This window comes from Podarcis bocagei, assembly GCF_964188305.1.
Source record: "Podarcis bocagei genome assembly, chromosome: 9".
NCBI classification, from domain to species: Eukaryota; Metazoa; Chordata; class Lepidosauria; order Squamata; family Lacertidae; genus Podarcis; species Podarcis bocagei.
Window position 1 is genome coordinate 7,143,733 of NC_138134.1, and position 19,996 is coordinate 7,163,728.

General features: G+C 47.3%; 1 protein-coding gene across 1 annotated transcript in view; it reads left to right on the top strand.

Moving 5' to 3' along the window:
- The window catches only part of LOC308594513 (uncharacterized protein), a 284,112-nt gene extending 271,229 nt beyond the window's left edge, over nucleotides 1-12,883 (top strand). The window contains exon 17 of the transcript XR_014011493.1: nucleotides 12,767-12,883. The gene's annotated coding sequence lies outside the window, so the exon portion shown is untranslated. The remainder of the gene's footprint in view (nucleotides 1-12,766) is intronic.
- The last annotated feature ends 7,113 nt before the right edge of the window (nucleotides 12,884-19,996 follow it).

Sequence of the window (19,996 nt, forward strand, 5' to 3'; positions counted from 1 at the left end):
CAACTGAGCTATCCCAGTTTTATATTTCTGTAAACTGCTTTCAGGTTTGTTTCTCACAATCAAGCAGTGTATAAATTTTATGAAATAAATAAAAATAAATAAAAGTAGATGGAGTAACAGTTGTGTGCAGTAGTCACACCTGAGCCACACAGAAGTCAGTGGTTTTCTATCCCACCCCCCACTCCCAGCTCTCCATCCAGACAGTATCAAAAGGATGTACTTCAAAGTTTTTGTTTTTTAAAAAAGCATAGGATATCACTGGAATGCTCTCTCTCTCTCTCTCTCTCTCTCTCTCTCTCTCTCTCTCTCTCTCTCTCTCATAAATAAAACCTCAAACGAAGGAGAGTCCTCAACCTACCGAGGGAGACTGGTCCACTGAGTCTCCTCTAGTCTTTTCCACACTAAACATACCCAGCTCCTTCAACCATTCCTCATAAGGCTCAATTTCCAGACCCTCGATCATCTTGGTTGCCCTCCTCTGCACAAGTTCCAGCTAGTCAACATCCATCTTAAATTGTGGTGCCCAGAATTGGACACAGTATTCCAGGTGTGGCCTGGCAAAGACAGAATAGAGTGGTACTATTACTTCCCTTGATCTGGACATTATACTTCTGTTGATGCAGCCTAGAATAGCATTAGCTTTTTTTGTTGCTCCATCACACTGTTGACTTATGTTAAGCTTGTGGTCCACCAAAACCCCTAGATCCTTTTCACATGTGCTGCTAGTAAGCTAACCGTCTCATCTTATATTTGTGCATCTGGTTCTTCCTGCCTAAGTACAGAACCTTTACATTTGTCCCTGTTGAAATTCATTTTGCTAGCTTGCGCCCAGTTCTCTGGTCTGTTAAGGTCTGTTAATGTCAATGTAATTTGTTCATGTAGGTTTGTTACAGTTAATTTATATTTGTTGATATTTGACCTGCCCAGCGAACATGTCCCCAAAATTCATTCACTGTGCATAAAAAATGAATATCATAGCGAGAATGAAAGTTTGAAGACGGATTCTCTTCGGGAAACGGCTCACAAGAGATTTGGCTGTGTTGCATGCAAAGGTTTGTATCAGGAGAAACCCACGCTGAAGCGCTGGTGATTTTTTAAAAAGAAAAACCACAAGCCGATATGGAACAGTGAAGCCCCCAACGTAAGACAGGGGAAAGTAAAAAAGAGAAATTGAAATTGATTCACCCACCGTTCTGTGGGACTTTGTTCTTGCAGTGCAGCTATAAAGCTGGAGGTGTGGATGGCCTCTGACTCACTTGGTGGTCTGGATGAATCAGCAAAGAGGTCTGGTTTCCCTAAGCAATGGCTTCCTTCTCCTTCCACAGGCCGCCTCCACACACTGAAACTCTGTGGGTGTGAGACAATGAGAACTGCAATCCATGCAGAAGCGCTCCTTGTTCTTCACGGGATGCTCTTTGAAGGCTATTCTCCAGCTATCAATCAGAACATCATGCTGCCTCTGTCCTCCTTTTAATAGAACGAGGAACTCAACAAACCTTCAGCGTGCACCTACTTCATGAGTCTGGTGTGTCTCTGAGGGCTGGCTGGCTCCAGGCCTGAGTGGGCCCTGAGAAGCGCTGGTGCCAGGTCTTGGAGGCCCTTGGCTGGTGGTACTGGGCCTCATCTCAGCATTGCTCTCCAACTCTACTTACAATGATCACAGTGGAACTAGAGATTTATAGAACTGTAGGGTTGGAAAGGATCCTGGGGCCATCTAGCCTAACCCCTGCAGTGCAGGAATCACAGTTTAATAATCCCTGGCAGATGATCATCCAACCTCTGCTTAAAAACTCCTCCACCTTCCGAGGGAGTTGTCAACTGGGAGCCGCCTGTTTGTTGTGTTACGGAACAACAATGAGTTTGAATGGCTTGATTGTCTCTCTTCAAGGCGTCTGATGAAGCAGACTCATCCGTGACCATTGGCCATTGATCATTGAGGGTCTGGCAACATTCGGGGGGGGGCACTCCATTTGCCCCCTCTGCCCCCTTACCTATTCCAATGAAAGTGCCTGTCTTTTCTCTTTGCCAAACACTGAAGTCTCTAGTGGCAAGAGAAATCAAAGGGACAGGGTTTCGATTGCTTAACTGGGACATGAAATCCGATGACGATCTGGCATGCTAAATGCGACCCGGACCAAGCCAGGTAATGCTGATGTCTCTGGCACCGTGGTCTGCTTCTGCTTGACTGGCAGCATACAGGAAAGAAAATACCGTAATTTTTCGCCCACTCGTCCCCCAATTGCCTTTCAGTTTCACGAAAAACTCTGGCAGCTTTTGGACATTCAGGAAATGTCCCTTTTGTGGCACGTAGAGTGAGTTTCTATTTCAGGGTCTGAGGCAAGCAGGCCTCACCCTCTGTCAACAGGAAGCCTGCAGGAATGCAAAGCAGAGGTTACCTGGGACATCCTGAAACGGGACAGCGGAAGAATGGGCTTGCACGTAATTGTGCCAAGTCAGAGGTGAGTCTCCCTTTTGGGCTACAGGATCTATGACTGCGTGTGCCACACTGCAGTGTGACTTGCCAACTGTCTGACTAAGTCCATGCTCATATTTTGCCCATTGTTCTCCCTCAAAGGTCCTCATCAGGTGCAAGGATGGGCTTTATTTCATTTTGGCTATACAAACTTCACTCTAGTACAAAAAGTATGTAGCCCATAACAAAGAAACAAGAGCATCAGTCTATTGGTTTATCAGTCTTGGTTTCTGTTCCTTTCTCAATGTTTCCAATCTTAAAGTCAATTCCCAAAGAGTTTATTTGCATAGAAGTTTGGGAATTGCAGCTCTGTTGGGGGAAAGAGGAGTCTTCTAACAGCTCTCAGTAACGTTAACAAACTACAGTTCCCAGGATTCTTTGGGGGAAGCCATGACTGTTTAACGTGTAAAGTGCAGATGGAGACTTATTATTATTTTTTATAATATTTTATTAGGTTTTCACAATAAAAAAACAGAGAAAATACAACATCACAAAAGAAAAAAAAGTACAATACAAAAATACAAACATTAAACACATCAAAAGAAAAAGAAAAAAGAGATAAAAACACATATAGTAACAAAAAACAAAAATTCCCTCTTTCATAATTTCTCATCTTCAATTAACTTATTTTCCGGACTTCCTCACGTCTCCCGTTCTTGTATCCCTTTTTAGAAATTAATTCAGCAAATTCATATCCTATTAATTTATCTGTTGTTAATCCAATCTTACATTTTACTTTGTTGCTAAAACCCCTGCAATTCATTTCAATGTCCTTAACATTCATAAATTTTACAATATTTCTGCAAATAAATTTTAAATTTCTTCCAATCTTCCTCCACCGTCTCCTCTCCCTGGTCTCGGATTCTGCCAGTCATGTGCAGATGGAGACTTAAAGGTAAAGGGACCCCTGACCATTAGGTCCAGTCATGACCGACTCTGGGGTTACGGTGCTCATCTCGCTTTATTGGCCGAGGGAGCCGGCGTACAGCTTCCGGGTCATGTGGCCAGCATGACTAAGCCACTTCTGGCAAACCAGAGCAGCGCACGGAAACACTGTTTACCTTCCCACTGAAGCGGTACCTATTTATCTACTTGCACTTTGACATGCTTTCAAACTGCTAGGTTGGCAGCAGCAGGGACCGAGCAATGGGAGCTCAACCCCTTGCGGGGATTCGAACCGCCGACCATCTGATTGGCAAGTCCCAAGCTCTGTGGTTTAACCCACAGCGCCACCTGTGTCCCAGATGGGCACTTAATCTCCCTTTATTACTCTCTTGACTCAGATTACCGTATCTACTGAGGGCTACAACAGGCAGACGGGGAGTTATCGTTTTGTGACTCTCTAAAGCAGGAGTAGGGAATCATTTTCAGCTGGAGGGATGCACCCCTTTCTGGGCAGCTGTCTTGTGGGGGGGCACGTACCAGTTGTGGGCGGGGACCAAAAAGGGGCAGAGTTATGAATATGCAGTAGACTAGTTTCTGCTCTCTCTCTCTCTCTCTCTCTCTCTCTCTCTCTCTCTCACACACACACACACACACACACACACAACTTTGTTCTCCACCAAAGTAAGCAAGAATCCCCATCAGAATTCAAACTCAAGGAGGATGTGAAGCACAGCCAGTGGGGCCTGGGGACAGTCCCGAGGGCCACATCGAGAGGCATTCGGCCCCCCAGGCCCGACGACCTCCACCCCTGCTTCAAAGTTCTGTGTGTATCAGTAACATTTCATGAAATCTAAAACAGTGTTTCCCAACCTTTTTTGGGCAAAGGCACACTTGTTTGATGAAAAAAATCTCGAGGCACACCACCATTACAGCCCCGTGACGTCAGCGCGCAGCGTCACACCGGGAGGGACGCACGAAAGTGTAAGTTTCAATTTTTTCCCCTCCCCCTTGCCGGGGAACCTCCAAGCTTTGGGGGGGGGGGAGGAGGCAGCAAAGCGAGGCAGGAAGGAGAGCGCGGCTTGGCTGGGTGAGCTTTGGCAGGGGCAGGGAATGAGAGCCGCGAGGCGGGCGCTGCGGACGGAGGCGCTGCCCGCCGAGCTCGCAGGCAGCCAGGCAGGCAGACGGCGAGAGCCCCGCGCTGGGCGGCCTCTCCTCGCCGTCGCCGCCCCACCTATCGCCGCCCGACTCGCCCGCCTCCCTCCAGGCAACATCTCGCGGCACACCAGGCAACATCTCGCGGCACACTAGTGTGCCGCGGAACAGTGGTTGGGAAACACTGATCTAAAAGTTATGCACAGTAATGCATATAGAATACAGTGCTACCTCAAGTTACAAACGCTTCAGGTTACAAACTCCGCTGACCTGGAAGAGTTACCTTGAGTTGAGAACTTTGCCCCAGAATGAGAATGGAAATCATGCGCCGGTGGTGCAGCGGCAGCAAGAGTTCTCATTAGCAAAAGCACACCTCTAGCTAAGAACAGTTTCAGGTTAAGAACGGGCCTCTGGAACGAATTAAGTTCGTAACTAGAGGTACCACTGTATAGAATTATATATCTCTTTGGCCACAAAAAATTGATGACCTCAAAGGTTATCTCGTCTAGTCCTTTGCCTGCATAGGAAATCGACTGTTCTTGGTCTTGCACCAGAAATGCAGGAAGCTTTGTGTAGATGGATGCTTGTTGCAGAGGGTCATCTTTGGAATAAATGGGGTAACTTGCAAAGTATGGAGGGGACTTGATCCAATTGGCCCCCCTTCTTTGCCATGTTTTGCATCATTTGCATCAGGCTTTGCATCGAGTTCAAGGTGTTACTATTGGCATATGTAAAACCAGTTTACCTATGAAATTGCCTTGCCCCACTGGTGCCCACCCAATCACTTGGGCCCGTTTGCAGGGCTCACACAATTTCCGCTCCGCAGTCCTTTAGTGTGGCAGCTGCACCCTCCCTTTCAGATCAAGCAGGCCCCTTCCCAGTATTCTCTCCAGCGGCTTCTAAAAACATCCTTGTTTAGAAAAGCCTACCCAGAAATTTAGAAAGCTGCTGTGAATTTTAACCTGTTCTAGTATTTTAACTTTCTGTATGTTTTAAAGTCTTGTAGGTTTTTCCTTGTTTTATTGTTTTAGCTTTTGAGGCTTTCCCTTCTTTATTTCAACCAGGCAGTGCATACATTTCATGACATACATAAATACAGTGATACCTTGAGTTACAAACGCCTCAGGTTACAAACACTTCGGGTTACAAACTCCGCTAACCTAGAAGAGTTACCTCAAGTTGAGAACTTTGCCCCAGGGTGAGAACGAAAATCGTGTGCCGGCAGCGCAGTGGCAGCAAGAGGCCCCATTAGCGAAATCACACCTATAGTTAAGAACAGTTTCAGGTTAAGAACGGACCTACAGAACGAATGAAGTTTGTAACTAGAGGTACCACTGTAGATAAATTGGAAGAGAAGGCTATTCCGGCATCCGTCCACCTCTCCACAAAACCTATTTGACTCTTCTATTTTCCTCTTCATCAGTCCATGATGCTAATCACTCAACACAGTTCGCTCAAGACAAAAGGTACGCACAGACACAGCAAACGAGCAAAACGTGTTGAGTGATTAGCATCATGGACTGATGAAGCTTGCTGCGAAACCTGGATAATATCCAGAGAACAGGTCTCATCTATTTGGCTTCAATTGATCATTTGGCTTTGTGCTTCCAGCTAACGACCACTTGAAGAATGCTTTCAGGAAATCGCTCCTACGTTTATTGCTTTGCGCTTCCAGTGAATGACTATTTGTTCCATCTTTGTTGTGATATATTTATCGCATACAGAACCAGTACACCAATGAGAGAGACACTGGTACATTCTATGTTCATGAGTATCTCCAGGCTTGATTATGCACCTTGCACTTTAGTTTGTCACATGAAAAATTGTTTTTTCCTGCTCTGGAGGGTAGGACTTGAACCAGTGGCTTCAAATTACAGTGGTACCTCAGGCTACAAACGCTTCAGGTTACAGACTCTGCTAACCCAGAAATAGTACCTCGGGTTGAGAACTTTGCTTCAGGATGAGAACAGAAATTGTGCAGCGGCGGCACAGTGGCAGCGGGAGGCCCCATTAGCTAAAGTGGTACTTCAGGTTAAGAACAGACCTCCAGAATGAATTAAGTTCTTAACCCGAGGTACCACTGTACTCATTGTCTAGTTGGCTTATGAGGGTATATATTTATTCCATTAAAATTGTTCTTTATATTCATAAGCCACTTCTGTTTGTTTTTCAATTATTGTTATAACACCTGATACTTTTTGTGTATACTTACTGTAAAAACTTCATGGTGAGTACCAGTACTATTTTTTCTTTTTTTAGGAAAAGCACCGATCAGAAGCAAAGTCCTCACTTCTCATTTATTGGTTCCTTCTTCCCGCCAGACAAACCAATTCAGACTCGAGTGTCTCCTTCCTGATTGAGATCACGGGGCTAAAAATAAAGAAAGAAATAATCCCCACCCCCAAAGCCCTTGGAGGTACAACGCCACATTCTTTCAATTGCTTCCTCCTTTTCCTGGGAATGACGAAGGTCACTTCCCATTAGCGGAAACACATGGAAGCTTATTTACCTATTCATTTTATTCATGGTATTTATAGTCTCCTTTCATGTACCAAAAATCAAAATACAAAATCATATAAAAAGGACCAATAAACGTCTATATTATAAGGCTGCAGTTTATTGTGGGTTCAAAATGTGAGGTTGTACATCTGTCTCTGGCTCCATCTGCACTTAGAACAGGATCATACCACTTTAAGCAGTCATAAATTCCCCCAAAGACTCCTGGGAAATGTATCTTGTAAGGGGGCTGAGAGCTCACAAAGCTACAGTTCCCAAAGGGGTTTAAACAATCAATCAACCTTCCCAGGGAACTCTGGGAATTTTTGGCAGCATGGCAGCCAACTCCAGGAGGCCGTGGCTGCTTAAAGGTAAAGGTAAAGGGACCCCTGACCATTAGGTCCAGTCGTGGACGACTCTGGGGTTGCGGCACTCATCTCGCATTATTGGCCGAGGGAGCCGGCGTACAGCTTCCGGGTCATGTGGCCAGCAGGACTAAGCCGCTTCTGGTGAAACCAGAGCAGCACATGGAAACGCCGTTTACCTTCCCGCCGGAGCGGTACCTATTTATCTACTTGCACTTTGACGTGCTTTCGAACTGCGAGGTTGGCAGGAGCAGGGACCGAGCAACGGGAGCTCACCCCATCGCGGGGCTTCGAACCACCGACCTTCTGATTGGCAAGTCCTAGGCTCTGTGGTTTAGGCACCCACAATAACATAATGGTGAGGGCTGGGCACCCACAAACTCAATGAGAAAAGCCAGCAGGTGGCAGCAGTGCTCCTTTTGACAGAGAAGAAGTCAATATTCTTCTTAAATTGTGGAGTTCAAAACTGGACACTGTACTCCAGGTGTGGTCTGACCAAGAATAGAGTGGCACAATGACTTCCCTTGATTTGGACACGGTATTTCTGTTGATGTACTATTAGCACTCTCTCTCTCTCTCTCTCTCTCTCTCTCTCTCTCTCTCTCTCTCTCTGCTGTATAACACTGTTGACTCATGTTAAGCTTGAGGTCCTCTAAGACTCCAAGATCTTTTCACATGTACTGCTAGTAAGCCAGGTGTCCCCCATCCTATACTGGTGCATCTGGTTCTTCCTGCCTAAGTGAAGAATCTTATGTTTGTCTCTATAGAATTTCATTCTGTTAGTTGAGGCCCAATTCTCCAATCTGTTCAGGTCATCTTGAATCCCAGTTCTGTCTTCAGCGGCATTGGCTACCCCTCCCAGTTTAATGTCATCTGCAAATTGGATGAGCATCCCCTCAATTCCTTCACCCAAGTCATTTTTAAAGACACGGAACAACAACGAACCCCTGACAGAACCCTGTGGCACCCATGATGATGAGGAACCATTAGTGAACACTCTTTGGGTTTGGTCAGTCAACCAGCTACTAATCCTCCTCACAGTTACCTCACCGAGGCCACCTTTTACCAGCTTCTCTGTAAGAATACCATGGGGGACTTTGTCAAAGCCTTAGTAAAATCAAGATACATTATGTCCACAGCGTTTCCCATATCTACCAAGGCCTATCAAAAAAAGAAACGAGACTTATCTGGCATTACTTGTTTTTGAGAAGCCCCTGCTGGGTCTTGGTAAACACAGCATCCTTTTCTAAGTGCACACAGACCAACTGTTGAATTATTTGTTCTAGGTATCAGTGTCAAGCTCGCTGGTTGGTCTTCTTCCTGGGTCTTCTCCCCCCCCCCCTTTGAAGATGGGAACAATATTTGCCCACTTCCAGTCTGCAGGGACCTCACCTGTTCTCCAAGAATTCTCAAAGATTATCCTCAGAGGCTCTGAGATTACATCCACAAGCTCCTTTAGTACCCTTGGGTGCAGCTCATCAGGCCCTGGAGATCTGAATTCATGTAAAGTAGCCTGGTGTTCCCTTACCACCTCTTTTCCTATCTTGGGCTGTAGCTCCCTCCCTGCATCATTTATTCTGTCATCACCAGGTAGGGTGTTGTTTTCCTTTTTGGTGAAGACAGAGACAAAGTAGATGTGGGATGCTCTCCCCAGGGAGGTTCACCTGCCGCCTTCATTGCACACCTTTAGGCTCCAGGCAAAAACATTCCTCTTTAACCAGGCCTTTGGTTCACTGACATTCAACACCCTTTTAAAATGTGTTTTGGGGAGTGTTAAGAGTAGTTCTTATGTTATGCATTTTGTGTTTTTTAATTGTGATTTGATTCTGTGAACTGCCCTGAGACCTGTGGGTATAGGGTGGTATACAATTTAATAATAATAATAATAATAATAATAATAATAATAATAATAATAATAAAAAGCAGTTCTGCCTTCTCTCTGTTCCCTAATAGCATTTCCCCATCTTCTCCATGAAGAGGACCTACAACTTGCATTTCCCCATCTTCTCCATGAAGAGGACCTACAACTTGCTTGTTCTTCCTCTTTTTTCAAACATATCCAAATAAACATTTTTTAAATTTATTGTTGACCTCTCTTGCAAGCCTGAGCTGATTCTTAGTTTTAGCCCACCTGACATTCACCCTGCAACTGTTGGCTATTCGTGTAGACTCCTCCATTGTGATTTCCACTTTCTTCCATTTCTTATACACACCATTCTTAAATTTCAGCTCATCTGTAAGCTCCTTATGCAGCCACAATGGTTTCTTTAGATGTCTCCTACTTTTCTTTCTTGTTGAAACTGTCTGAATTTGTGCCTCCAATATTTCACCTTTAAGAAACTCCAGTCCAACTTGGACTCCTTTTTCTTTGAGTATTTCATACCATGGGATCTCAGCTCCTGAAGCTTTTTGAAGTTGGTCTTCCTAAAGTCTAGAGTGCATGTCTGACTACACTTAGCTTTCCCTTGTCATCACTTCCTCCCAAGTTTCCCATTACTTCATCAACCAGTTCCTCCCTGTTGGTGAGGACCAAGTCAAAGACAGAGGATCCCTTTGTTGCTTCTTCAAACTTCTGGGAAAATGAAATTGTCAGTGAGGCAACCAGTTACAAATGTACCTCACAGTTACCTCATCCAGCCCACATTTCATCAGCTTCCCCACAAAAATACCATGGGGGACTTTGTCAAAAGTCTTACTGAAATCAAGATACACTATGTCCACAGCATCCCCCTGATCCACCAAACTTGTAACACTATATAAAAAAAATGAGTTTGGCATGTGTATTATTTTTTGTGCTCCTTCTGGGGTAATTGTCTACCTTTGGTCCCCACCCTGCACTCAGCTCTCCCCTGTGGCTCCTAGAAGTTGTCAGCAGGAGACAGCGGTCACACACCGGGGAACAACTTCGACTGGCCAGCTAAACCAGGTGAGGGCCGCCAATGGGCCTCAAATCTTCAATGAGTTAGGGACCTGCCCTGCATGTGAAGACAAGACTCCGGCGGACTGAGCAGATGAGACCAAGAGTGGGTCCAAGGGTCAAGAAGGCAGTTTCTGCATGTGCTGTAGAGGGAAGTGGGGGGGGGCAGATGGGGCTCATCTAGGAGAAGGAAAATTCTGGTGCTAAACTCTGCTACCTTGTAGAATATCTTCAGAAAAGAAAAGGCTCAGGAGTAAACCCTACACAAGTCTGGAGTCCCCAATGCGATTGGATGGCGCCTTGTACACCTCCTTTCAGCAACTCCTGCAGCCAAGCTGGTGCCAAACATATTGGTCTGTTTCCTATGGACCACATCAGTGAGGCCAAGAGGGAGGTCCCATCATCTGGGCAGCCTAGGACCTCTATACACACTGACCAGGCTTGCTCCCTGGGGAGGTCACTTTGATGCTGCTCACACACCTGTTTGACTTCATTTACTTAGGTGCACTCCAACGTCTAGTGAGATAGAGAGATGTCAACAACTCTGCTCAGCATTTACACTGGATGCAGCCCTTAGGTAAAGGTAAAGGGACCCCTGACCATTAGGTCCAGTTGTGACCGACTCTGGGGTTGCGGCGCTCATCTCGCTTTATTGGCCGAGGGAGCCGGTGTACAGCTCCGGGTCATGTGGCCAGCAGGACTAAGCCGCTTCTGGCAAACCAGAGCAGCACATGGAAACGCCATTTACCTTCCCGCTGGAGTGGTACCTATTTATCTACTTGCACTTTGACGTGCTTTCGAACTGCTAGGTTGGCAGGAGCAGGGACTGAGCATCGGGAGCTCAAGGTTTGCACTAAAATGGAAACTCAGCAAATTTCTCCTTTGCCCCTGACACTTGCCAATAATCTTTTGCCTAGGGTTGGGGCAGGAATCAGAGCCGTCTTTCCCATGGGGCTTAGTGGTGCGTTGCGCCAGGGCGCCGGCCTCTCAGGGGCGCCCCAGGGAGTGGGGGAGCTGCATGGCTTTGCTGGCGGCCTCCCCTTTCCCTGCACGCCCGCCAGCTGCGCCCCATCAACCATATGGCTGGTGGGCGCACAGCTTCCCTCCCAAGCCTCTGTGGGGATTGCTCTCCAGCCGCGGCATGGGGGAGAGTCTCCCCCTATGGCTGGCAGTGCGCAGCTTCATGCTCCCCACTACCCATGGTAATTTGGGGGTGCTTGGTGGATATTTGCACCCCGGCGCCGCATCTGCTAAAGACGGCCCTGGCAGGAGTTATGGGCTCAGCCTGAGTCCAGTATACGATTGGGGATGCAACGCCATTGCCCTCCATCACAGATCTGAATTTCAGATGGATTTATGCAGCACATGTGATAAGGAAACCTGTGGTTCTATATTGTGTCAAGGCAGTTGCTAACTATTCCTGACTTGGTCTCCCTGGATTAAATGAACTGCTGGCGATTTCTCATGCTGTGGGTGGAGTCTGCCATCTAGTGGTAAATTTATTTGATTTGATTTGTAGGATTTCTTCCTTGTCCTTCACCAGAAATTCTCAGGGCGGGTTACAACAATAAAATTTAGCTGTAAAAGTAATAAAAACAATACATTTGTGAAAACAAGTAAAAGTGTTCCAAATGTAGCAAAAGAGGTGGGACCCGCAAAACGCCTTAAATGTTGGTTTTGAAATCAGTGGTTATAATCAGGGCAGTTTTGAAAGGCCCAGTCCACCATCTCGATTCAAAATGGCACCCGACTGTACCCAAACACAGAGAGGGAACCTGCTCCTCCAACTTAGGAACCATCATGCAGAAATTGATTACGATAGTGGTTCCCAATTATGGGTCTGGGGATTTTAGAGTACACCTAAAATCATTTGCTTATTAGGGGCTATCCCACATTTTATTCAAAAAATTGCAGAGGTTACTACAATAGAGTTATCAAAATTTTTAGAAGTAGAGGGTCCGTGACTTGGCTTTTGAAAAATAGGGGGTCCTCTGTAATTAGCTAACTGGGAACCACTGGGTTACGATATATTTAGAGGTGTTCAGATGGTAGCGAACAAGCTGCTATCTAAAATATAAAGGTGTTTAAGTTTGCTCCCCTAGGTGCTTCTGAAACAAAGAGCCTTGCTGGCAAAGCTGAGTATATCCATGAGGCAGAGCTGACCATTTTATCTCAGGGAAATCTGTCACTTCTCCACAGGCTTGTGAGGATGAAATCTACATGTAGGTAGAAGCTCACCTGTCAAAATATTGCTATGTGCCAGACAACTGTGGAACATTGCATTCTCTCCCTGTCTCTCTCTTGTCAAAGCATCTCTGGGCACAATTCAGAGGGCTGGTTATGACCTAGAAAGAGTTGCTTGGCTTAGATCCAAGCCATGGGTAGGCAACCTAAGGCCCGGGGGCTGGATGCGGCCCAATCGCCTTCTAAATCCAGCCCGCAGACGGTCCAGGAATCAGTGTGTTTTTACATGAATAGAATGTGTCCTTTTATTTAAAACGCATCTCTGGGTTATTTGTGGGGCCTGACTGGTGTTTTTACATGAGTAGAATGTGTGCTTTTATTTAAAATGCACCTCTGGGTTATTTGTAGGGCATAGGATTAAGTTCATTCCCCACCCCCCCAAATATAATCCGGCCCCCCACAAGGTCTGAGGAACAGTGGACCGGCCCCCTGCTGTAAAAGTTTGCTGACCCCTGGTCCAGGCTATCTGAAGGACCATATCTTCCCATATGAACCAGCTGTTTTTAAGGAAAGGGCTGGTGCTGTTTTCATTGTAATTATATGCATGTTTTAATCTATGTTTTAGCTGTTGCTGTTTGAGTCCCTGTCTGGTGGAAAGGTGGGACATAAATAAATATAATTAATAATAATTTATATCCTACCCTTCAGCAAGAAAGTCCCTAGGGTGGCTCAAGAATCAATTAGAATACCACAGTTGTCCCCCCCCCCACCTTGCAAAGGGAATTCTTAAACGTCACAAGCTATTTTTATCACTGTTATAAGAATTTAAGGTCTCAAATATATAAATTAAATGTTCAGGGATTTACAAGGCAAACACATACATAAGTATGTAAACCACATGTCTCAAATAGTACAGGAGAACAATCCTGAAACCATTTTGACTCTCCCAAATTGACCTCAAATGTTTCTCCGCAAGGAGGAATGAAATGGGAAAACCTCTCCACTGTCTTTTGCTTACCTGTCTTTAGGGCATCTTTGTAAGAATAGGGTGAGCCTGTGACCTGGATTCAGGAATTAAAGTATTTACCATCACAAAAGAATAGCCAGGCTGCCCAAGTAAGCAATCATTGGCCACTGTCAGCTACCCTGGCAGACAGGATTTCTGTTGTAGACCGCCTCCTTCTGTGATGTATGTATGATGTTTTTGGGGGTGGTCTTGGGCTATAGCGTGGGCAATTTCAAAAGTCTATATAAGGGCTTGCGCACCATTGTTCTGGGTTCCTCCTCCCTCCTGCGTGGGGTGTGTGTGTGTGAGCACCCTGTTGCAACAATTTAATAAAGATCAGGCTTACTAGCTGCTTTTGGCCTCTGTTGTTTCCTCCTACTGATAGGGAACCCACTTAAGGACTCTCTACGGGTTCTTGGGTGCCCCATAAGTGAAAAGGAGCAGATTTTGTTTACATCATCACAAAGAGCACTTCTGAAAAGAGGCTTTGGCCATCCCAGGAGGAGGGGAGCACCCAGCCAGCAGCGGACTGGTCAGGGTGTCAGCTTGCCCAATGGCAAGTGGGCCACCTTAAATATTAGACAATAAGTTATAAAGGTTAATTACTTTTGAGCCTCCTTCATGGATCACTGCCTTGCCGTGGTGAAGGGGCTTGAATAATTCAGAGAAGCTATGAGCTATGCCATGCAGGGCCACCCAAGATGGACAGGTCATAGTGGAGAGCTTGGACTAAACGTGATCCACCTGGAGCAAGAACCGGCAAGCCACTACAGTATCCCTGCCAAGAAAACTCCATGGACAAAAACAACAGGCATATTCTTGACTGCAAAAAGATCAAACCTATCCATTCTGAAGGAAATCAGCCCTGAGTGCTCACTGGAAGGACAGATCCTGAAGCTGAGGCTCCAAGACTTTGGCCACCTCATGAGAAGAGAAGACTCCCTGGAAAAGACCCTGATGTTGGGAAAGATGGAGGGCACAAGGAGAAGGAGACGACAGAGGACGAGATGTTGGGACAGTGTTCTCGAAGCTACTAACAATGAGTTTGACCAAACTGCGGGAGGCAGTGGGTGACAGGAGTGCCTGGTGTGCTCTGGTCCATGGGGTCACAAAGAGTCGGACACGACTAAATGACTAAACAACAACAACCTTTGAGCAGCTTGAAAATAGAAGTTCCAAGATAATATAATCAACTATGAAACATCTATTAACATGTTAATCCAAATTATTAAGATTATGATACAAGAAAGAATTAGTCATGAATTTCTCAAGCAGAATATTATTCTATTCAAGTTTATTCAAGACAGGATAATTCATCCATCCATCAGTTTAACATTATTATCTGGTATGTACTTAAAGGGATTATCTGTGAGCAACTGCTTTCAGTTGTGCCAAGTAATGATGGTACTGTACAGGACAGGGACTTTTTGATCTGTTGAAACACTTAAAATTGATCCCCCCAAATGTTTGTCTGATAGTACAGAGGGAGCTGCAAGTTACCATGGCCAATATAATGGTTGACAAAGTAAGATTACAGATGTGGCCGATCAACATTTTTCGCTCTATAAGACGCACCAGGCGATAAGACGCACCTAGTTTTTGGAGGAGGAAAACAAGAAAAAAAAAAATATTCTGAATCCCAGAAGCCAGAACAGCAAGAGGGATCTGGCTTCTGGGATAGCCTCTTACTGTTCTGGCTTCTGGGATAGCTGCATGAAGCCTCTCCCAGGCAGCGGGATGAAGGCTCCCCGTGCCCGGAAGAGGCTGCTCGCGGTTAAGCTGCCCTCCCGCAAAAGCCAGCCAGCTCTTTAAAGGGAGCGCGGCTCTTGGAGGCTTTTCTGGGAGGTGGGGGAAGAGACAGAGCCGTGTGCTCTGTCCCTTCCCCCACCTCCCGCAAAAGCCAGGGCTGCCCTGCGGAGGCTTTGTGCAGCCGCCAGAAGCTAGATGCCGAAGCTGTGCAGCACTCCCTCTCGCTGTTCTGGCTTCTGGGATAGCTGCGCAGCCTGCATTTGCTCCATAAGGCGCACACACATTTCCCCTTACTTTTCAGGAGGGAAAAAGTGCATCTTATAGAGCAAAAAATATGGTATACAGTGCTATGCCCATGTCTTCGTGCCTCGTGCCTCGTGCAAAATGTTTCGTGCCTGCAGTTTCTTTTTTAATTTGCTCCAGAATTTAGCAACTTTTGTGAAAACACCACACAAGAGAATGGCTGTACAGATAGAAGTTGTTGGAAAACATATAGGACAAGAAAAAAATGAAATGATTAAAGCTAATTGGTGAGACAAGAAGGTCGGGAAAATCCAATGCAGCAATAACTTTATTTGGATGTTTTGATGCTGCTGCTGTTAGTACTTTCGTAAATCTATTGACGTGCTTATAATCAGTGATACAAGATTCAGACAAGTTTGATGCACAAACAGAACAAGAAGCAAATGTTTTGCGTCAAAGTCTTACAAAGTTTGAAAAAAACATTGACAGCATTTATTTACTTGTATATATTAGAAACTACAGCCCCGTTATCAAGTTATTTGCAGACAAGTCCTTTAGATATGTTTACTGCATGGAGTTTAGTAAATTCAGCTATAACAAAGTTGAAGGAAAAGACAAGAACATTTGATAACGGTCGCAGCAAGGCATTGGAATTTGTAAATAAATGTAACAAGAAGATTTCACAGTTGAATGTGGATGGAAATCAAACATTGGAAACTGACTCTTTGGAAATAGCATTGCCAATTAAGAGGCAGAGGAAGAGGACAAGAATGGCAGAGGAGCTTATAGATCAGGGGTCAGCAACCTTTTTCAGCCGTGGGCCAGTCCACCGTCCCTCAGACCATGTGGGGGGCTGGACTATATTTTGAAGGGGGGGGGGGAATGAACAAATTCCTATGCCCCACAAATAACCCAGAGATGCATTTTAAATAAAAGGACACATTCTACTCTTGTAAAAACACACTGATTCCTGGACCGTCTGTGGCCTGGATTTAGAAGGCGATGGGGCCACATCCGGCCCCCGGGCCTTAGGTTGTTTACCTGTGGGTTATGCACTTCTCTAGGAATAAGTCCCATTGAACTCAGTGCTTACTCCCAAAAAACCGGGCACAGAATTTGTGATCCCTGCATAGCAGAGGGTTGGACTAGATGACCCTTGGGGTCCATTATGACTCTACAATTCTATGATTCACTGGAGGTTTTTAAGCAGAGGTCAGAAGGCCACCTGCCAGGGATTCCTTAGCCGTGGTTCATAGCTGTCAAGTGTCCCTTATTTGAAGGGACAGTCCCTTATTCCAGCGCCATGTCCCGCTGCTGTCCCTTATTGATGGATGTCCCTTAAATGTCCCTTAAATGATGTCCCTTAAATTTCAAAGGAAGCAGCTCCTCTCCCTGCCTCCCGGCCGGCCAGGGAGGCTCCAACTGTGTTGCTTGGCTCTGTTGCTCACCCTGTTAGGTTGTGGGCGAACATAGCAGACGACACAGCGATTCCTTCAAAGCAGCTCTTCTTTATTCAGATGTCAGAACAGAACTAAGCTGCTTATATAGAGCTCCAGAACAATGTAACTGTTGCCATTTTCTAAAACTATCCAATCACTGAACGTCACTTTTCGATCCTTCATTTGCATACAAACTATCCAATCACTGAACGTCACTTTTCGATCCTTCATTTGCATAACTATCTACAATATCCCCCTGCTGGCCCAGGGTGAGAACTTCAGTACATAACAACCCTCCCCACCAAGATAAGGCGTTAGTTACAATCGTAATGGTTTCCTTATATACAGCACTACACATAATGGTTCAATTAGGCACAAAAGCATATCGGTTACATTTCACAACAGTGATACACGTCCAACAGCATAGTCCTTTAAATAAGTTGGGCACTTGGAAACTCTGCCAGACCACCGGGGACTGGTAGCCAAGTCCGGGGGGGGCACCCAATTCTTGCTGAGGCTGTGGTGCGACCCTAGGTGGCGTTGAAACCAAATCCCCTGGATCTGCTGCTGTGGGTGGAGCCTCCGCAAGTGGAGTGGTCTGAGCCTGTGGTAAGTCTGGCAGACCCTCTGAAGTGGCTTGGTTCGGCTCCACGCTGGCAGTTTACGAGGAAGGTGTAGGTGGAGCCTCGCCATCTGTAAGTGTCTCTTCTGGAGCCACGAGCGCAGTTGGGGGCACCACAGTAGTGTCCAAGTCCCCAACCCTGCGCCTAAGCTGGTCTATGTGCCGGCGCCACAAGCGTCCGTCTTCGAGTGCCACCTGGTACGAGCGAGGTCCAGTGACTCCCACTACTGTGGCTGGCACCCAAGGAATGTCCCCCACATAGTTCCAGGCAAAGACCTGGTTTCCTAGAACAAATGACCGTGGTGCGTTGGCACAGCCTGGGGGTTCAGCCACGGCAAAGTCCGGGTGCAGCCGGTTGAGCGGTGACCTGAGGTGGCGGCCCATAAGCAGTTCAGCAGGACTCCGCCCTGTAGCTGTATGAGGGGTGATTTGTTGCACGAACAAATATTCGGCGACCCGCTCGTGCCAGTCTCCCCGGTCCAGGCGCGCCAGTGCCTCTTTTGCCGAGCGCACCATTCTCTCCGCTTGCCTGTTGCTGGATGGATGAAATGGTGCCGTTAGGGCATGGCGGATGCCCAGTCCCAAAAGATACTACTCAAAAGTGCCTGACGTGAACTGCGGTCCATTGTCGGAGACAAGGACATCCGGACACCCATGTGTCGCAAACAGGCCTCGCAGCACCCGGATGACGGCCTCAGTAGTGGTGGAGGGCATCAGGGCCACCTCCAGCCATTTGGAATAGGCGTCCACCACTACCATAAAGGTCCGACCGTGAAAGGGGCCGGCCAGATCGATGTGCACCCTCGGCCAGGGTGTCTTGGGCGTCTCCCAGGTGTGTCCCTTAGCTGCCGGTGGTGCAGGCCTCGATTCTTGGCATGCTTGACAGGCAGACACCCAGGCAGTGATGGTATCGTCCATGTTAGGCCACCAGACGTAACACCGAGCCAACGCCTTCATTTTGACGATTCTCGGGTGGCCAACGTGCAGAGCCTCCAGGACACGTTGACGGAGTCTTTGGGGAATCACAACGCGGTCTCCCCACAGCAGACAGCCGCAATGAGCCGAGAGTTCATGTTGTCTGGTTGCAAACGGTTGGAACTCCGATGCAAAAGGCCCTTGTGGCCACCCCCTCCACACCCAGTTGAGCACACGGCTGATGGTGCGATCCTGGGCAGACGCGGAGGCCACAGTGGCAGCCGATACAGGCGCTGCCGGAAGATCATCAATCAGGAGGAGCGATGAAGCTGGAGCTGGGTCTTCCACAAACGCTGGAAGAGGGCAACGGCTGAGGGCATCGGCATGACCCATCGATTTCCCCGGGCGATGGACGAGCCGGTAGTGGTAGGCAGCCAGGAAAACAGTCCATCACAGCATGTGCGGCGAGAGGACCGGTGGAGTTGGACGATCACCAGCGAGGAGGCCCAGGAGCGGCTTGTGGTCAGTGATGAGGTTAAAAGTCCTGCCGTAGAGGTTTTCATGGAACCTCTTCACTCCAGCCACAAGTGCCAATGCCTCCTTGTCGAGCTGGCTGTAATTCCGTTCCGTCGGAGATAGTGTCCTGGAAAAGTAGGCGAGCGGTGCTTCTCTTCCATCTGGAAAACTAAGGACAGCACCGATGACAAAAGGTGAGGCGTTGCAAGCATGGACCAGCGGCCTGGCTTCACTGTACTGTACCAGCACACTGTCCAATGAAAGGAGAGCCTTGACCGCATTGAAGGCCTCCTTCTCCCGATGACCCCAGGACCAAGGCGTCTTTGTGCTGAGGAGTCGGTGAAGAGGCTCAGCCACCGTGGCTTTGTGGGGCAGGAACATGTTATAACAGTTCAGCAGCCCCAGGAACGCCTGCAACTCCGTCTTGTTCTTTGGGATGGGGGCCTGCTGGATAGCGTGGATCTTGGATGTGGTTGGGTGAAGGCCGGAGGCGTCGATAAGATAGCCCAGGAACTCCACCTGTGGAACGGCGATCTGGCACTTCTCCCTCTTTACCTTGAGCCCGGCCTCCTGGAACCTGGTCAGCACGGCACGGAGGCGCTCGAACAGCTGCTGGTGTGAGTCTGCGGACACCAAGACATCATCGAAATATGGTACCACGCCCGGGAGCCCTTGCAGGAGATGCTCCATAAGGCTTTGGAAGATGCCAGGAGCCACACTCACCCCGAACTGCAACCGGCAACAACGGAATGCCCCTCGGTGGGTGACGATCATCTAAGCTTCAGTGGTGGCATCATTGACGGGCAGTTGTTGATAGGCTTGGGCAAGGTCCAGCTTAGCGAAGACCTTACCCTCACCCAGGGAATGCAGCAGGTGTTGGACAACAGGAACCTGATAAGCGTGCTGCTGAAGTGCCTTGTTGATCGTGCACTTGTAGTCAGCGCAAATTCTCACTGACCCGTCTGGCTTGACAGGCGTGACGATGGGGGTTTCCCACTTGGCGTGGTCAACTGGCTCCAAAACTCCTTGGGCGA